The following is a 19,142-nucleotide window of genomic DNA, read 5'->3' on the forward strand; positions in this document are numbered from 1 at the left end:
TAGTACTTGCTACGTTATTGAACATTGCACTTACACTGGAATAGACAAGCCACAACTATTTCTGCTGAACTTAGTCCTATCTATCAGCTAAGTATGTCAACTTCACAACATTCAAAATATTTGAAGAAAGAGCCAACTGGATTCCTTTCTCATGGAACTTTTAGATGCAACCCCATGTCGCCATAACAATCTCCAGATTTCCATTTTTAACTCTGCCTGTGTGGTCAGCAGAAGTTATGATTTAATTTCACTGCAAATGATGGTGAACGCTTTTCGCCGCATCGTGAGTTCTGCAGCACCATATGGCCTAGATTTTGTTCACTTGAAAAGAGACGCGTGACAACAGGAAAATAAGCCGTAATACTTTATTAGAAGCTCACTATATACCATCAGTTTTGTACTTTAAATTTTTGACAGTGTTTACTTTGTTGTAGCTGATTCCCTCATTTTGACAACAGATAGGTAAATGTAGCTTTAAATTCCTCTGAGTCCGTCACTCGAATAAAGAAGTTGAATTCAGCAGCATAAATGCTGGAATAGAATCACCATGACTAACCTGTTTGTTTTCATTATTTTGTTTGAGTACAGTATGCTGACACAAAGTGTCAGTACTCTAAACTTGTGCTGTTATTTCAGTCGCTCTTATTTAACTGAAAGGCTGACACAATTGTGACTGAGTTGGGAAGTCCTGAAGCAAGTCCTGCTCTAGGGTTCATGCGGCTCAATCTATGCTGGTATGACTTAATAGCAAAACATTGTTTGGAAGTCATCTAAGATATTAAATGAACCTCAGTATACCTCCTCTTCCACTCCCTTCCTGTGAGTTGGGTCTTTTGATTACATTGTCATATTTGAAGGTAATTTTAGGCATGTCTGTTAAAACAGGACTAATGCTTCATTTTTCTTGATTTGGAGATGCCAGTGTTGGACTGGGGTGTACAAAGTTAAAAATCACACAACACCAGGTTATAGTCCAACAGGTTTAATTGGAAGTACACTAGCTTTCGGAGCGACGCTCCTTCATCAGGTGATTGTGGAGGGCTCGATCGTAACACAGAATTTATAGCAAAAATTTGCAGTGTGATGTAACTGAAATCATACATTGAAGAATTGATAGTCTGTTAGATGAAAGGCTTAACAGACATTCAATTCTTCAATGTATAATTTCAGTTACATCACACTGCAAATTTTTGCTATAAATTCTGTGTTACGATCAAGCCCTCCACAATCACCTGATGATGGAGTGTCGCTCCGAAAGCTAGTGTGCTTCCAATTAAACCTGTTGGACTATAACCTGGTGTTGTGTGATTTTTAACTTCATTTTTCTCATGATCCTTTTTATAATGCATTCAGCTGTTGGAAATTTAAATTATTGGTCAGGAATCATGTATGTGACATTTTGAAGTTCCAGCAAGTTAGATTGGAAATATTGCCACATAGTTAACAAGAAGCTTAATGTCCATGTAACTATGGGTGATAGGTTTGTTTGTATGTGTATGGGAGATGATCAAAGCAGTACGTTTTAGCTGCGATTGCCAGAAAATATTACTGGGCACAAGTAAACAGATGGTAAGCATCTCTGTTTACAAACATTAAACAAGATTTCCATCCTTAAGATTTCAAGCTCGCTTCCAGATTCATGTCCCTGTCAACTGCTTTGAGCAGTGTTGCTGTTGTGTAGAAATGTATCTTATTCCATGGTCTTGTTCCACTCTCCTGTGAGCATCATCATTTCTTGTTTGTGCAGTGCTTTTGGGAAGAGATGATGTAATGACCATTCATATGTTCATTGTGGCCAAGCTGCAAGAGGTTTTTCAGAATCCTGATTCATAAAAACAGACTGCACAATAACCACAGGGCTCCAGGATGTGTTGAGAAAGTGTGACGTGCTTGCTGTGAGGTCTTCTTTACCAAAGTTAGTTCTATGAATGAGTACCAATAGCAGCTGCCCAAGTAACCAAATAGTTTCCTCCATCAGATAACAAGGAATAGAGTAGAGGATTTTCCTTTATGCAAAGACTTTAAGTGTGGTTAAAGGCCTCTTTAACTTAAAGTTTAAGTAAATTTTAGTAACAATGTCTCTCCACAATGCCCACATTCTTATTGAATGTGAATATTGACGGTCCTGATTTTGAAAGGCGTACCTTTAAATTTCGTCATTTAAAATAAAACTTTATTGTGATGTAAGCGTCATTGGCAATTCCAACAATTATTGCCCATTCCTAATTGCCTTTACAATGGTGGTAGTGAACATACTCCTTAATCATTCCATTCCATGTGGTATAGTTACAGTGATCATAGGGAGGGAGGTTGAGAATTTTGAATAGATGACAGTGTAGGAGAGACAATATGGCTCAAAGACAGATTCAGTAAAATGAACAAACTGTTACAGAAGAGCAGGCATTTTCTTTAATAACAAAGTTAAACTGTTCAGGCAGATTTTCTCTGACTGACCATGTATCTGGCTAACATTTCTTTAACGACATCACTGTCGTCTTTGCTGAGAAATAAATTAACATTTCAATGCTTCCTTTTTAAAGTTTCATTCTAAGCATTGTCGCTGGTAAGTAATATTTATTAAATAATTTTATCACTATATAAGGCTCAATTATATTTCACACAAAAACTTAAATTTGCCACGAAATGAGCCAAAATTTGAAAATTGCAGGGATAGATGACATTTGCCTGTTCAATATGTCTGATGAAGTCACTATCTCTGTTCTTCCAACTGAGCCATAAACCCACTTTTATTTTGAACTGGCATTGTATTAAAATAGAAAGAGGCAATTGATGCAAAAACATTGATCATTAATGTAATGGAACACGGTTCTCAGCCATTTCTAGACTCCTGTTTCACAATGGCTCTGAAAGTTTGAAAAGGATCAAAATTGGATAGTTCCTTGTGATGTAAACCCTTTGAATTTTGTTTCTATTGGAATCAAGATTAATTTTATTTGTACACTGGCTATTTTGGTGTTTAGGCATTTCCATGGAAATTATTTTCTGGATTTGAAAATAAATGGTGTAACTTCACCTAGTTAACCATGTGGGGTTGCCAAAAAAAATGATCAAAATAAATATTCTTCACAAATAAATTGTAATAGTTTTGTCATAGGACCAAAATGCAATTTATAGTAAAACAAAAATATGTTTTTCATACTGGTCTGACACTAGTCTGCAGAAAATGTCTATTTCTAGCTGAAGAAATATGAGTTGTTTCTAATTATGGGTTATTTGCCAAAAACTTTGTGGTCTATTTTGGCAACAAAAATGACTGACATTTTATGCTTAAATGGTTCATCATAGACTGTTCTGTTATGTTGCATGTTAGATCTCATTGATCGGTGGAATTTTTAAATAAATTGTCTGTCACTTTGTAACTGGGGAAAATGTCAACTGATTTATTTCAGGCTGTAGATTCGGAGAAATATTTGGCTGTCTGTTAAGTTTTATTATTGCTTTACAAAAGAATACAACTGCTTTTCAAAAGTACAGAAATTAAAATGAATTCTGCCTGCTATCTCTTTTAACATAGCCAGTCTTGCATAACATTTTAATTATCTGCCAAAAAATTGTTGGTTTTGTTCATTCAGCTCACATTCTTAATGGACTCCCTGTGTCATCCTTGGAGACAGTTGCCATGAGTTTTCTGACACTTCAAATGTAGACCATACTTGAGGTCTGTTTGAACAATTCTTGATAGTTATTAAAGGAATATATTTACTAATTGTGCAGTGGCATCTCTCAGAAATATTGCTTTTCAAAAACAAATCACAATTTCCTTCTTCATTTTTTAGCATAAAAACAGGTCTTAGAATTCCCTAATGGTTGTCTGGAATGAGAGATTTTGCAGAGTTTCCCAAGTTTGAAGAGGCTGACAGCAGTGAGGCGTGAATACCTGATATTCAGTGCCTATCCCAATGTCACAGTGACCCTGCTTCTAGACCATTCACCTGTATCAACTAAACTTTCTCTATGTTGCAGATGAATTCCTAGAAGCTTTTTTCTAAATGGTTTATTAAATTAACATTTACCGTTTATAATCTTGTTCTCACTTAGCATTTCATCGTCTTATCCTTTTTTTGTGCAATTGCTTCATTTTCTACGAAAGTAATGGAATTTTGAAAAGTCAACAAAATCATAAGTTTCTTCAGTTGCAAAAACCTAGAGATGATTTTTTTTACCAAAATCCCAGTCTTCTGGTTCCACATACTACTTTGGGAAGCTGGCCGTGGCTAGGTTACTTTACAGAGATGGCACCATGAGGCAGGCAGTGGGACATTTTATTGTTGTGACGTCTTTGTTTTAGTGAAGGTAGCTTGCTTGGATGTGGTAAAGTAAATGATGGAGAGCAACCTTTGGTGAGGAACACTCTAATATCTGTGTCTTGATGTGAATTGTCATGTTAAAGGAAGACCTTTGCTCTGTCATACATTTTGTTTCCTCCTGATTGAAGCTAACATTTACCTCTCAGCAGTGTAGACCAGAACATAGTTGTAATATCTGATAAAAGCTTTGTGGAAATGCAGTCCTTTACATTAGCAATATTCCCTGTTTTACCAATGTACAAGTTGTTTTGTGAAATTCCAGTTCATGCCGTGAAATGCAGATGTGCAACAAATAGCGAGGATTTTTAAAAACATCTGTAATCAAGTTTTAAGTCAAGATGAGATTTCATGGAAGTCTGTTACTCATGAACTGAAGTGCAGCAAAAGCCTTTCTCTGCATAACTGAATTATGCCATCTTGTGGTCAAATGCTTTGTTGTCCACATGACGACCAAGCGAAACCCATTGATGAGTTTGTTTTATAAATAACAGAAAACGTTATGTCTGCAGTCCATGACAATAATTGGCCGGGTCACAATTCCCAGCAATGGGTGTACAGTTTTGGTCTCCTTGCTTGAGAAAACATGTACTGGCACTGGAGGGGGCGCAGAGGAGGTTCACTGGATTGATTCTGGAAGTGAAAACATTGGCTTATGAGAGATTGAGTAGACTGGGTCTATACTCATTGAGATTTAGAAGAATGGAGGGCGGTGAGGGATCTGATAGAAACATTCAAAATTATGAAGGGAATAGATAAGATAGAAGCAAGGAGGTTGTTTCCATTCATGGCTGAATTTAGGACAAGAGGATGTAGCCTCAAAATAAGAGGGAGCAGATTTATGACCAAGTTAAGGAGCAATTTCACCCCTCCTGAAGGATTGTGAATCTGTGAAATTCCCAGTCCAATGAAGCAGAAAAGGCTGCTTCGTTGAATGTTTTTAAGGCAAAGATAGATTTTTGAACAGTGAAGAAATTGAGAGTTATGGTGGGCGGGTGGGTAAGTGGAGCTGAGTCCATGAAAAGATCAGCCATGAACTTATTGAATGTCAGAGAAGGCTTAATGGGCCAAATGGCCCACTCCTGCTTTTATTTCTTATGTTCATTTGTTATGTTACCAGGACTGGAGGGTTTGAGTTATAAGGAGAGGCTGGTTAGATTGGGACTATTTTCCCTGGAGGTAGGAGGTTGAGGGTGACCTTATGGAGGCTCATAAAATCATGAGGGACATAGATAAGCTGAAGAGCAATGACCTTTGTCCTGGGGTGGGAGAGTTCAAAACTGGAGGGCATATTTTTAAGGGGGGAGGTGAAAGATTTAAAAGGAACCTGAAGGGGCAACATGTTCACACAGAGGATAGTTTGTATCTGGAGTGAACTGTAAGAGGAAGTGGTAGATGCAGGTGCAGTTACAACATTTCAAAGACATTTAGACAGATACATGAAAGGTTTATGGGCCATATGCAAGCAAATAGAACGAGTTTAGTTTGGGAAACTGTGTCGTTGACGAGTTGGACTAGAGGATTTATGACTTTGTAATTCTGAGTATTAGCTCGAGTGATTATATTGAAAAATGTAGTAATTGGAAACGTGCAATGAAGTTCTACTGCTGTTTATTTTTGTCATTCTGGTTTCTTGTGGTTTTAGTTGCATGTGACAAGGTGGTTGAGACATAATGTAAGAGTTGCATTATAGTTTGGTTCCAACATTTCCCTCAGAGCATAACATGCAAGGCTCCTCGCTGGAAAGGCATCTGTCACAGCTTGAGATCCAAGTTGTTGTGTCTAATACAAGTGAGATGCAAAGCCGTTTAAAAGATGCTGTGTCAATCCATTGGAACTCCTGACAAATTTGAAAACTTCAGGGCCAATTTATTATTTTAGAAGGTAATGCATTGCTAGCCACATCATCAAATTATAAAATATTAATGTTGATAATAACTATGGAAATAAGTAGTATTCAGTAAACACAGTCAGAAATGGGAATGTGCCAGATTAGTCAGTATCAGGAGGACAGTAGGTTAAATTGACAAATGGACCACTTCTTCATTCTGCTTAAATTAACAGTTAGCAATAGGCAAAGGAGCTGTTGTCCCTCTTTAAGTCTGCACTGTCTTCCAACAATCCCTTCTCTGAAGTCCTGCCCCCACACTACAACTTGGCTTCCTCATGGTGGATGTATCCCATGACTAAAATAAACAAAAGTGCTTAAAATGTATTCCAGTTTGTGATTTACTGCTGTATTATTTGTGAGATCTCCTCAAAGCCAAGAACTATAATAGTTCCAGTATCTTGTGATATTGTTCAGTTGAATGCTTGCTGCAGAGGATGCATTTCCCAATGGAAAAGTTGTTCTGTGTGAATAAACACAATTTAGTGTTCTACTGTGTATTCGGAGCTAATAAATTGTGGTGTTTGCATTACAATACGTGGTTCATTGCTGCAAGTGTTGGTTTTCACTCATAGTATAAGCTGGTTTTGAATTCAGCCATGCAGTTGAACAATGCTACTTTTTGTTGGCATCCTTTGTCAGGACACAGACAAATCTTTTGTTCGGGTAATGACTTTTTTTGATGGAACATTTATTCATCTGCAATTCTGAAATAAAATTTCCTAATACGTTATTTATTTTATAGATATATGCATGCTCATGTTTTCAAAAATTAGCTTGGTCCACATAACTGTGACTCCCAATTTAAATGCATATAGTAAAATTTAGAACAAATTATTTTGTGAAACTGCATTTTATCTTAATTTACTAATTGAAGTCATATGTCAGTTTGAACCAGACACTATGATACTGTTTGAAGGGAAAATGTGGCAAATCACAAAAATACCAAGTAGTTTTTAATATTTATATTTGGTTGTCTGTGGCATAACTATGTTTGTCATGGTTTGTAGGAAGGTGAAATTAAAACTATTGGAATTTGTTGGGTAGGTAGCCAGGGACCGTAGTGCACATGGTAGATCTAACACTAAAAGGTCACAAAAAATACTATGATGTCAGTAGTTTAATAAAGAAATCATTTCAAACTAGCTCTCACTGACTTAATGTTATGGTGTAACATTTTCCCGTGTGCTGCACTCTGATTGAGCTCATTTTGTTGATAGATGTTTTTGTGTCTCACATTATTTGTTGACATAGCATAGCTCTGTCTTTGCACTTTGCTGGTTCAGCAACACTACCGTCATGTGTCAATGCAAATTTCATGGAAGTGTTATGTTTTGGTAAGTGCAAGACGTTTTTATAAATTAGAAGTCAATTGCGCTAGCCACTTCAAGAAAAGCAAAGCTTTACTATAATCCTGTGGCATAACTCAAAATTTAAACGCTTTTGCCCGAAATGTTGATTTCGCTGCTCGTTGGATGCTGCCTGAACTGCTGTGCTCTTCCAGCACTACTAATCCAGTATCAAAATTTAAACTGTCTGATTTGCTTCACCTATTTAACTTGTAGGTCAGATAAATAATTTTCAGTTTAAAATCCTTGCAAAATCCTTGCGGTGTTAAGTTTTAATCTGAGACCATGGTTGGTTAGTGATGTCCTAGTTCAAGAGCATCCATGAATATTGCAGCAATGAGTTCCCAATGTTTGATTGTTTCTTCAATTCAGTTTATCACCATGTTTAGTCCTTCCTGAGATGGCAGACAGAGAACATTTACCAGTTGCAGTCACAAATCCATTTCCTTTACTCTGCCAGAAGAAGCTCCCTGAAATACAGCTAGTTTGTGTTTTCCAATATCTGAGTTCCTTGTTTTCAAGCTGTATTATAGTGGGCAATGGCTTTCATCTCCAATGTGTGAAACTTGTCAGAGAGGTGTAAATCAAAATAGGAGAGAGATTTCTTAATAACTGATTATTTAAGTCTCTTTTCATAAAGATGTTCAATTCAGTTCAGACTTGTTCAGTTATGATTTCATAAGGCAAAGCTCAACCTGTGTTCAGATAATTACTATGGACATTTTAAAATCAGTGTTTTTTCCTTTGTGAAACCATTTTAGCCCGCAGAAGTCTCAAATATTAAAATTAAATGATGGAAGCCAAGAACTGCTAGTCTATGTTTTATTCCTCACAGGGCAATAGAACAAAATAACCACATTTCAAGAAACAGTGACAGATATGAGTACTAGAATAGCATTTCTTATTTTCAAAAAATGTGGATCCAGAATGTAAATTTAATGGGTTTTGGATTAATCTGCATATTTTACCCTCTGAAAGGTTTGCAGTTCTCAAAGGGTTCACAGCAGGAAAATAAACCTCACAAGAACTGTTATGCAAAGACTGAAGTCTACTCCCACTCAGAAGACCATCAAGATCTTTTATCTGACAGCATTACTTAAGTTGCTTTGAAATTTAATGAAATGTCAAAATTTTGCCGTATTTGTATTCAAAAGCAATACTGAAAGGTGAAAAGTTGATAATGTGAGAATTGTTTCATTGTACCAGTTTAAAAACTTCAAAGCTACATAACTCTTTGGCTTGACTTTTCCTATTCCATTTTATATAACACAAAGAGCCAAAGGTTTCTATATAGTGGTAGTACTAGTTAACCATTTGAATAGATTGCTGCATCAACAGATAGTTGAATATAACGTGACTTGGAATTTTTACTTAGTGTGTAATTTCCCACGGATGAATGCACAGTGAAGCACACCTCAAGGTACAGATGTCTTTTATCTGTGAAGAAATCCCCATAGAAACCAATAACTTAAAAATTTGAACTTCCAGTTGACAGCTGAAAGGATGTCATGACAATATTTCATATTTAAAAGCTTTCACTGTAACAATCAGACTTAAAGCAAAAATTTTGACTGAACAATGCTTTGTTGGAAACTTACACTTTAAACGATTGAACAAAACTTTCCTGTTTTACATTAACAAAATGGGGAATAAAACTCTCATCTCACAAGGATACTTCCCTTAACTAGTGACTTGATTTCCCTGGATTTAGCCCAAAGTGATTCATAGTCTACAAGGGTTTACTTCTGTCCCTTCCCTTTCCCATCATGGCAACAATTAACCTCAGAGCTGTCCTCCAGGGCGATGGTTTCCCCGAGAAGTGCCTCCCTGGATGAATCAGTCATGTATCAAATCCTCATTAATTTAATCATCACAATCCAAGTGCTAGCTTCCACCTTTGCATCCCTGCATGGCCAATCAGAGAGACCTTGGGCATTCATCTGCTCTCTCCCACACCCTGACAGACTGTCTGGATGGTCAGTTCAGAGTCGATGGACTGAATGGCCTCTACCTGCACTGTGGAGATTCTGTGAACCAAGATAAAAACTCCATGGAATTTGGATTAATAATAAGTGATTACTGTGTGTTTAAATGTTCAATGTTGTTGGTTCTCTCAAAAGATTAAATGTTGTCATTTCCATACCTTACATTTTGGTGTTTTGATTTGGGAATTGTTCATTGAGACACATAAGATTATTAAAGGATTGGACACTCTGGAGGCAGGAAACATGTTTCTGCTGATGGGTGAGTGCCGAACCAGAGGACACAGTTTAAAAATATGGGGTAGACCATTTAGGACAGAGATGAGGAGAAACTTCTTCACCCAGAGAGTGGTGGCTGTGTGGAATGCTCTGCCCCAGAGGGCAGTGGAGGCCCAGTCTCTGGATTCATTTAAGAAAGAGTTGGATAGAGCTCTCAAGGATAGTGGAATCCAGGGTTATGGAGATAAGGCAGGAACAGGATACTGATTAAGGATGATCAGCCATGATCATATTGAATGGTGGTGCAGGCTCGAAGGGCAGAATGGCCTACTCCTGCACCTTTTGTCTATTGTCTATTCATTGATAAAGCAGTAGTAGAACTAAATTATCATCCAGGAATAACTGAAGCATTAAAAACCCAGGTAATAAGTCCCATAATCTCACATTGATCTGAATTTTGAAGCCTAGGTTGCCAGGGCAAGTATTCTGGGCACCTAGTTCTCTTGTCTTTCTGAATATGTTCAATTCTGTTCCAATTGACCTTGTAGGTCCCTCTGAATGAGTTTACAAGCTTTGTGCTACAAGTCAGTACATCTTGGAGTGGTATTGGGACTGTCAAAAGTGAATCATTGGAGATGTGTAACAACTGCTCAATAATTGGCTGGGTCATTTTGTAAAAGTGAATCTGTGTGGAGAATCAAAGTTTGCTGAGACAACTATTGAGTTCAAGATTGCTGCTACTTCTGTGATTGATTGAGGAGCACATGAAAGTACGAAGGTTTACTTTCTTTTGTCAAGTCGGACAGAAATTTTCAAGCTCATATTGACATTCAAGAAACAGTGGGTACCTGGGTTTGTCAATCAGCCATGCTCTGACAGTAACAGGCCTGTAGCTTAGCACTGTGCACAGCAGCATACCTTCCACATCTCTATTGGATGTCACACTCTCTTGGAACACTGGACTGTGATCATCCAGAAAGAATGATCCTTTACACATTTCCATAGATAATTCAGACTTTTTGCGCTGGAAACATCGATATCTGTGAAAGCTGTTGGAGCTGAGCATGTTGCCATTGATTTTCTCACAGAGGCCCTTCAGTGAAGCGGTTGACATTGATACAGTTGCTCAGTCATTTGTCTTTATTGGCAAGAAAAGGAAACTTGTAAAAGGTTTGATGTTTAAGGTGATTTTTTTAATTGCCTCAATACGGCTTTTCACAAGAAATTGTATTTTGTTGTGTTTAAAGTAAAAGGAGTTTAAACAGTTTGCCATGATCTCATGATGGAAAATCATCACCTTCTGCACATACATGGCATTTACAGATACCTTCTGACTGGAAACAGCTTGGCTTATGCTCAGTAACACAGATGGCCCAATGAAAATTTAATTTCTGCATTTGACAACTCGCTTTCCTTACTCCACACAGCAGAGCTCTACAATAGTGCTTTACAGCAAGATGATTTTCTTAAATTAACACTCAGCTATTGTGTTGTGGCCTTTTTCTTGAGGAAACAGATCCTTAAATTGCAACACTGCTTCCAAAAAAATGAGAATTCTCTGGTACGTTTTAGTTGTGTCATGGCAATTAAGCCTATTTTAAATCAAAATTTGAAGTTAAACTAATGAATCTGTGTAATCGATGCCAAGTGCTGATAACCTGATTTTCAAATGAACCACAGTTCTGTGGAACTATGATGTGTGTGTGTGTGGGGGGGCCGGGGGGCCGGGGGCGGGGCGGGGGTGGTGTAGGGGGTGTAAATGTGGAGCAAATCAAAATTGAATTTGCAATTAGGTGTGCCCTTTGTCACTATTTGATTTTATCACTGTTCATCAATGTTTATTACTTTCTCTCTCGGAGCTAGTTTTGAATCAAAGTTCTTCATGTGCAGTACTCAAGTCCTTAAGAACACATGAATGTGAAGCAGTTAGATTTCCAAGTAATTATTGGTCTTTATGTGACATGTTAGAAAAGGAGGGAGCTATTATGGATCATTTAGACTGGTTGTATTTATAAGATGTTGTATGATTTGCTTTTCTTTTAAAAATAGTTACTTTTTCACATAATAGGGCATTATATCCATTGATGTCTGCCAGAATGTGGATTATAGAAAAGAAGAGGGTCAGACTTGCTTGGGATAAGCCCAGCAGTAATCTGGCCTGCTGATTGTCCACACTGACAATCACAATGAAGTTTAGCCAAGTATTTGAAGGCTACCCAGTTCTCTGAAACCATAACCCCAAATTGTTGCTGACGTTTGAAAGGGATACAAAACAAAATAACTGGAGGAATAAGACAGGATGTCAAGCTAATGGTTGTGTGATGAATATTTACCTGACATAATTCTGAAGTTTTGGGATTGAATTTGGCCATTTTGATCTACATTCTGAAAGAAGCATTGGAGGTGGTAGAGCGAAAATTTGTAGATGAAAGATTTGCCCTGTGATAGGAGGCTGAGTAAATTGGATGGATATGATCTACAGTTTAGAACAATAAGGGGCATTCTCATTGAAATATACAGGATTCTGAATGGGCTTGGCATGGAAGGATTCTGTCTGTTAGTTGGGGAATCTAAAACATGGGGGCACACTCTCAAACTAAGGAGCCAGTTATTTAGAACTGAGGCGAGGAGAAAATGCTTCATTCAAAGGGCTGGAAAATATTTAGAATTCTATTCTACAGGAGATTGTGAATGCTTCCTGTTTGGATACATTTAAGACTGAGATTTTTGATCTGCCAGACTCCAGGGCAGTGGAGAGCAGGTGGGAAAGAGGAACCAAAGGCCAAACTCTACCATGGTCATATTGAATAGTGAGTTCAATGGGTTGAATGGTCTACCCTGAGTATTTAATGTGTTGTTCTGGATCAATTCGCTTAGTTGACTAGGTGGTGCTGCACATTACCAGCAAAGCAGCTATAAGGCCTCATGGTACTTGGAATTTGCCTCAACTTTCTCCAAACTAAATTATGGTATAATCTATGACTAGCAACCCTAGACAATGAGAATGCTAATGGAGAACAAAAGAGTGTAATGTATAAATTCTATACAAATGGATTAGGTCTACCTACCTCTTGATGTCTTTTTTATTTGGTTGCGAATTACAACATGTGAAAGTGTCAACTTTTAAACTTTTTGTGAGCTTATATTTTGAGTTAATAACAAATCCCATTTTGCATATGGTGCATGTCATGTTTTTTTTTGTTAAATTGATGCCTCAATCTAATATTTTGTTGATTGTGGCAAATGAGAACGGACTTGATAAGCAGATGATGTTTCCTTTTGTCATTATGAGTGAAGTAGAAAAAACCCCGATTAAATAGACACTCATTGAAAAACCAAAATAATTTGAATTGTTACAAAGAAAGACTACAAGAGTCCCTCTGATACCACAGACACTGGCAAATTACAAACCTCCAAGAAGCTTCAGTGCACAAAGCAGTTTTAGATTTTAAAGCACATCAAATAAAGTGCTCCAAGTTTGTACTGTAACACAGTTTGATCATCGTGATGACCATTGAGTTATTAAATTACCTGTTATTTGTGCTGGTCTCAGGGCATGAATCATCTCTGCAAACTACTGTCCTTACTTCCAAACACAGCCTTGTTGAAAACATATGCCAAAAGATGCACTTATATTGTACCTATGTGGACTCGGAAGATGAACCTAATCATATACTCTGTCTCAAGTGGACCCAGAAGATACGCACACTTTCAAGTCTGCACTTACCACGATTTGGTATCTGAGTATCGTTAGAAGCATATTCCATCTTACAGATGCTGAACTTGTTATTCAGATTTGGTTCATTCTACCGCCACACCAGTGTTCATAGCTTTGTTGGAGCTAATAAAATGCTCCAAGATTGTTCTGGGAGCAAAAAAAAACTCCTGTATACAATGACCAGTTTAAAAACAAGGACACTGACAAAAAAAGACACATTTTACATGTCTTCAATGTGTCCATAATTTGTAGGTTTCACAGCATTCAGTTTTATTGAGAGTTTTAATGCTCAGTATATTGAGTTGATTGGCATTCTGATTAAGAAAAAAAATCAAGATGTTATGGATACATTTCACCAGGATCAACTGGCAAATAATTGTCCTTTTCCATATCAGCATTATGGAAAACTTGGAACCTCAACAGACATATGGCCTCTTGAGCCTTGTCTGATGGATGACCTGCTATCTCATCTTTACTTTCCTCCCATTCCCATTGAATCCAATAATTCAAAACATCCATTTCTGCTGCGGTGTGTTCTGAACATTCTAAAGTCATAGGAGCTGTTTTGGCCTTCCAAAGCACTTTGTGGAACTTAACCAGCTGCCTGGCCACAGTCCAAATAGTTTCAGTTGAATTGGTACTTGTTTTTTTTATTGAAAGCTATAGCTTAACAGTTCAAGAATAAGGAATATTAATTTGCACGACTTTTTGTGCATGGTTGCGGGATATTGGTTTGTGCAGATCTTTTCCGCCCCAGATTAGCTCCTATTTTTGGACAATACATAAAAGAGCCAGTCAATGATAGGCCTCGCTGATATGCCATGGTGGAGTCTAGCTTTCAGTATTTTGATTAAACTTCCCAAAACAAAACCATTGAATTATTCTTCACCAAAACTGGGTGCCTTTGAATATGTTGCATCCTATTGTAGCACAGCCGAACTGGAAGGCCTGTCTAAAAGTCATTTTAATGAGACACCAAAATAAGGCTGATTTTGTCCATGTCCACAGTTAAACCACTCAAGTTGCTAACAGAAATTGCAATAACATTTTTGTATTGGAACATTTTAAGATTCACGGAATATTCGTGGCTTTTGAGAGTAATGTGAAAATCAGGGATCTGAATATTACTTTTTCAAGACCAGTTGATCACATAGCAGAAAATGTGTTTACGAAAAATGTAAATAAATTTTGATCTTTTGCTTGTGTATGTGTGTAACGGAGTGTTTCTAATCTGCATGCTGCTCCTTCAGTTGCAAAAAGTTAAAAGAAATTGCTTCCTTACTCCTTTTTGAGCACAGAGTCAGCAATGTGTAGGCGTGGTTGACCACTTGGGGTTTTTAAAAAAAAACTCTTTGGATTTTTGCGTCTTTGTATTTGTGTGCTGCCCCTGTAATTGCTTGGGTTAGCTGTTTTGTTGTTTGTTTTCTTAACTATAGAACATTTCTTGTGATAACAGATGGCTAGCCTTGGGCTAAATAAACTACAATGGGAGGGCATGGGAGAAGAGAAAGTGCACACATCTTAATTCTCAAGCCTTGTTAAAGTTTATGGTGAATGGAAGTTTTTTTGTTGTATATTTCAGCAAACAGATTGAATACATATTCTTTTGGCTGTTGAATTCTCACCTTGCTAATTAATGAGCCTGTTCACCATGCTTCTGTCTCGCAGGGAAGGTTTATGTAATGCTGAGCAAGCAATGACATGCAATACAGTCTTTAACAAGTGCACTCTTCTGACTATCAGGGAATTCCCTGGAACTCCATTTGTGTGGTGTTGGATGCTTAAAATAAAGTTTATATTAAGAATCAGGAATAAGTATTTGTTTTGAAGTACATACATGTTAGTGGCCCCGTTTATTTTATTTATTTTGCAAATGACTGGTCTTTACTAATTCTGCAATAACTTACACTTGTGTTGGAAGAAACAGGATTACAGAATAATAATTTTAGATATATTTCCATTGCATTTTGAAAATAGGCAAAGTATAGGGAATAAACAATAGCTTGTGCATTGTAAATCCATGATGTATGTTTTGATCTGAGAGTGATTTTAAAATAGATTTTAAGTGCTTTAAGGAGCACAAAGGAAATAGAGAAGTGTTAGTTAATCGTTAAATAAGTGCTTAGCTGAATATGATACTTATAAAGTTATGTACGAGTTTCATTTGTATTGTTCCAACAGCACCAATGTGGTGCTAGATAGCAGTAAGATAAGTAGTGTAGAGTCTTTCAATGTATTAACAATTTCAAATGTTCTCTTTGGTGGACAGGCTAAACATTTCTCTACCTTGCACTGAACATTACTGTGAGCCATTCTCTTTTGTCACCCAGCAACGGGTTTTCAGAACAACTTGTGAAATATGAAGTCCAATTACCTGCCCACCCCATTGAATGGGGTTTGATATCTTCAATGGGGCCAATAAAATAAGAAGAAAGTGCAAAACAATTCCTCCCAAATGCAATGGACTACAAAACACTTCTGTATTCTGCTGATCGTTGCTGGTGTTGTGGCAATGAATACAATCTGTTTCTGAACTGTTCAAGCAGCTTACTTATATCCCTGAATAGAGATCAAAGTGTGAAATGAAAATATTGGCAACATGTTTGCATATTCACATTTTCTCATCTTCATATGAAAAAGGACAATTTTTTGCCAGTTGACCCTGGTGAAATATATCCTTAATATCTTGATTTTTTTTTTCTTAATCAGAATGCCAATCAACTCAATATACTTAAAACTGAAGGAACCTCTTGCAGGCTATTTACAGGTCATGGATTTACATTGAAGAGTATTTAGTTTCAAAAAGGTGGACAGAATTAATCAGTCTATAGAGTGAAAAACGGTTATTTTAAATAACTGTATATCTGCTTTTGAAATATTTTTGAAATTATTAATTTGTGTAGTTTCCATCTCTTGGTGCCTTTCTACAGATTATGGTGACGTGCCATTTTGAACTGCGACTGTGAGCAGAGGAGGTCTGTCATATGGCGATGTTAAATAGAGTGTTCCAAGACTTTGACCCAGTGACGATGAAGAAACAGCAATTTGTGTCCAACTCAGGATAGTGTGTGACTTTCAGGGGACAGCATTCTCATACACCCAATGTCTTTGACCCTTCAGGTGGTAATTTCATAGCTCTGGAAGAGCTATTCAAGAAACCTTGACAAGTTGCCAAAGCACATCTTGTAGGTTTGAGCATTTCTGAATTACTATTTATTGGGATTACCAAAAAGATTGTGTTATATCCCTGAGATAGTGGAATGCTATTAATAAGAGTGAGATGGTTCATTTGAGAATATTTGTAGAATAGAACATTGGTATCTCTATAGCTTATTGTTGCTTGTCTGTTATTAACTGAGAGGACTGCAAAATGCTCCAGTCATTTGTTCTTTTGCAAGCAGCAGGAAGTTTGGGTTTGTTGATACATGCATGAATTAGACAAATATTACAGATGGCTATTGAATGAAAATTGTTTGAACAACTTCATGACTTTGAAGTCTACATTTAACAGAATACCTTGAAGCTGGAAGTTGGAATCTTGTCTAATTGTCTTGCAATGGCTTCTTACCCATGGTGGTACCATCACTTGTTTTAAAATTCTGTGTTATATATTTCATATTAAAGTTGTGGAAGCTTTAAAAATGGCACTAGGCACCTTTTGAGTCTGTCAGATGTATCACCCAGAGCATTTTTTGCAGCTTGTTCTATCCCATTGATGCTGCCATTAAAAAAAAGGAATCATTAAAAAGTTCTCTGAAACAAAATAGATTATTAACGCAGGCAGTAGAAATGTTCAGTGCTACTTGGAACAAAATGTGCAGTGAGGGACATGAAAGCCTGTCTTTTCTAGAAAGATCAAACAGTGCTCATTACTGATAATTACCTTTGTATTTAAATGAGTATTTCAAAAATAAAGTATGGACTGATTATAAATATGTTTTCTTTCTCTGCTGTTCAAATGCAGTTTGGCAACAAAGACTTTTTGTGTGGAGTAAATATGCTGCTACAAAAAGGTTCCTGTGTAACAACTGAAAAATAATTATCAGAAATCTGCCATCAGGCTCCAAAATTAACTTTTTAAAATGATTGTCAAAGTTTCTCCTTTCATGAATAGAGAAATGTAGAGGAATACTCATTCTGAAAAAAACGTAGCAACTTACATAGCTGAGAAATAATGAGTCTTTTGCATTTACAAGTCATGTTACATCCTTTTGGCTTCTTGTTCTTGTTCCTTCTACTCATTGCAGGTCTGCAGGGTGCAATTGTTCTCCTGTCTCTCCATTGTAAATTGTCACTTGAAACTGAACACTGAGGGCCAGTTGCCGTTTGATCAGGGATTAGGGTTCTGGTTTACCTGCTGCATCTGTGTACATTTCCAATAAAATTCACCATTCACCAAACACCAAATGTCATTGTGCTCCAGCATACTACATGGTCTACTTCTGGAGCATGTGAACATGTCAGTGGAAATTACATCCAAAGTGAATGGGTTAGGTGCCTCATTGGAGGTTAAGCGCTTCATGTAGGCAGTGAGTTACAAAGATATGATGAACACAGTTAGCCTTGACCCCCTTTCCTCACCCCACCTGACATCAGCAAAACTCTAATCCTTTTCACAGTGGTGCAGATGTAGGCTTGAGACCCCTTTGACTGTGGTTGATGCATGCAGAGATCCAAATTTGCAGAAAAGCAAGTCATTGCAATTTATCATACAGGCATGTTTTTAAAAGACGTTTTACATTGGGATTTCTTGCCAGTTGTTGGGAATTTCTCGAAGAGATAGATAAATGCCCTTTATTGTACAGCATATACACTTAACAGACAGGTACAGGTATGATTTCTTTAACGCACGTGCAATGAAGTCTGATACTTGACAGTAAATGTCAGTTTTAGTTTTGCTGTAAAGCTGGGGTTCAGGATTTTCAGGCACACTGAAGTTGATTTTGGTTTGAATACGGTGTGCTTGTGATGAAACTGAATAATGTGAGACAGGATAAGGGATTTAAGTTTACAAGTCAATGACTAGTCACCTATGTTTCTATGATTGATAATTTTAGCAGGAGAAAGGGCAAAACATTTATCAATGTAAAATTCCAAAGCCACGCCCAAATCTTTCAAGTGAAGATCTGTCTGGGGAAGTTTCATCTTCTTTAACTAAGGAATCATTTTTACCAACTGATGCTGATGTTTTATTCACATGATAATATTATGCAGTTTGCATATTGTGTATTTTTCATCTGCACCACCACCCCATTTTGCAAAACAGTTAGTTGCCCTGGACTGTGATATCTAAGAGAGAGAAGAAAATAACACAGCAGAATTCCCGAAGCAGTGACATGATAGGAAGAAAGCATTTATTAATTCTAGGGCAGATTGAATCATCTTCCACTTGACAGGTCCTTCTATTCAGCAGTTCTAGCTGCTGTTTTTGTCAACTACAAAACTGTGGAACACGAAAGAGGACATGGTAGAATTTAAAACTTCTGGTTGCCACAATCAGGACTAAAGATGACGAATAGCGTGGAATATTCAATTTCATAAAATTCTAACTTTCCATTGATATTTGTTTTCAGTTTTAATCTGCAATTGTAATAAATTGATCATTGTAAGGCAATGAAATATTGAAGAGCCAAAACTGTCACATTCTAACATGCATGCAGT

General features: G+C 37.1%; 1 protein-coding gene across 3 annotated transcripts in view; it reads left to right on the forward strand.

The window, feature by feature from the left end:
- Nucleotides 1-19,142, forward strand: part of dennd1b (DENN/MADD domain containing 1B) — a 300,181-nt gene that overhangs the window by 262,755 nt on the left and 18,284 nt on the right. The window lies entirely within an intron of this gene.

This window comes from Chiloscyllium punctatum, chromosome 7, assembly GCF_047496795.1.
Source record: "Chiloscyllium punctatum isolate Juve2018m chromosome 7, sChiPun1.3, whole genome shotgun sequence".
NCBI lineage: Eukaryota > Metazoa > Chordata > Chondrichthyes > Orectolobiformes > Hemiscylliidae > Chiloscyllium > Chiloscyllium punctatum.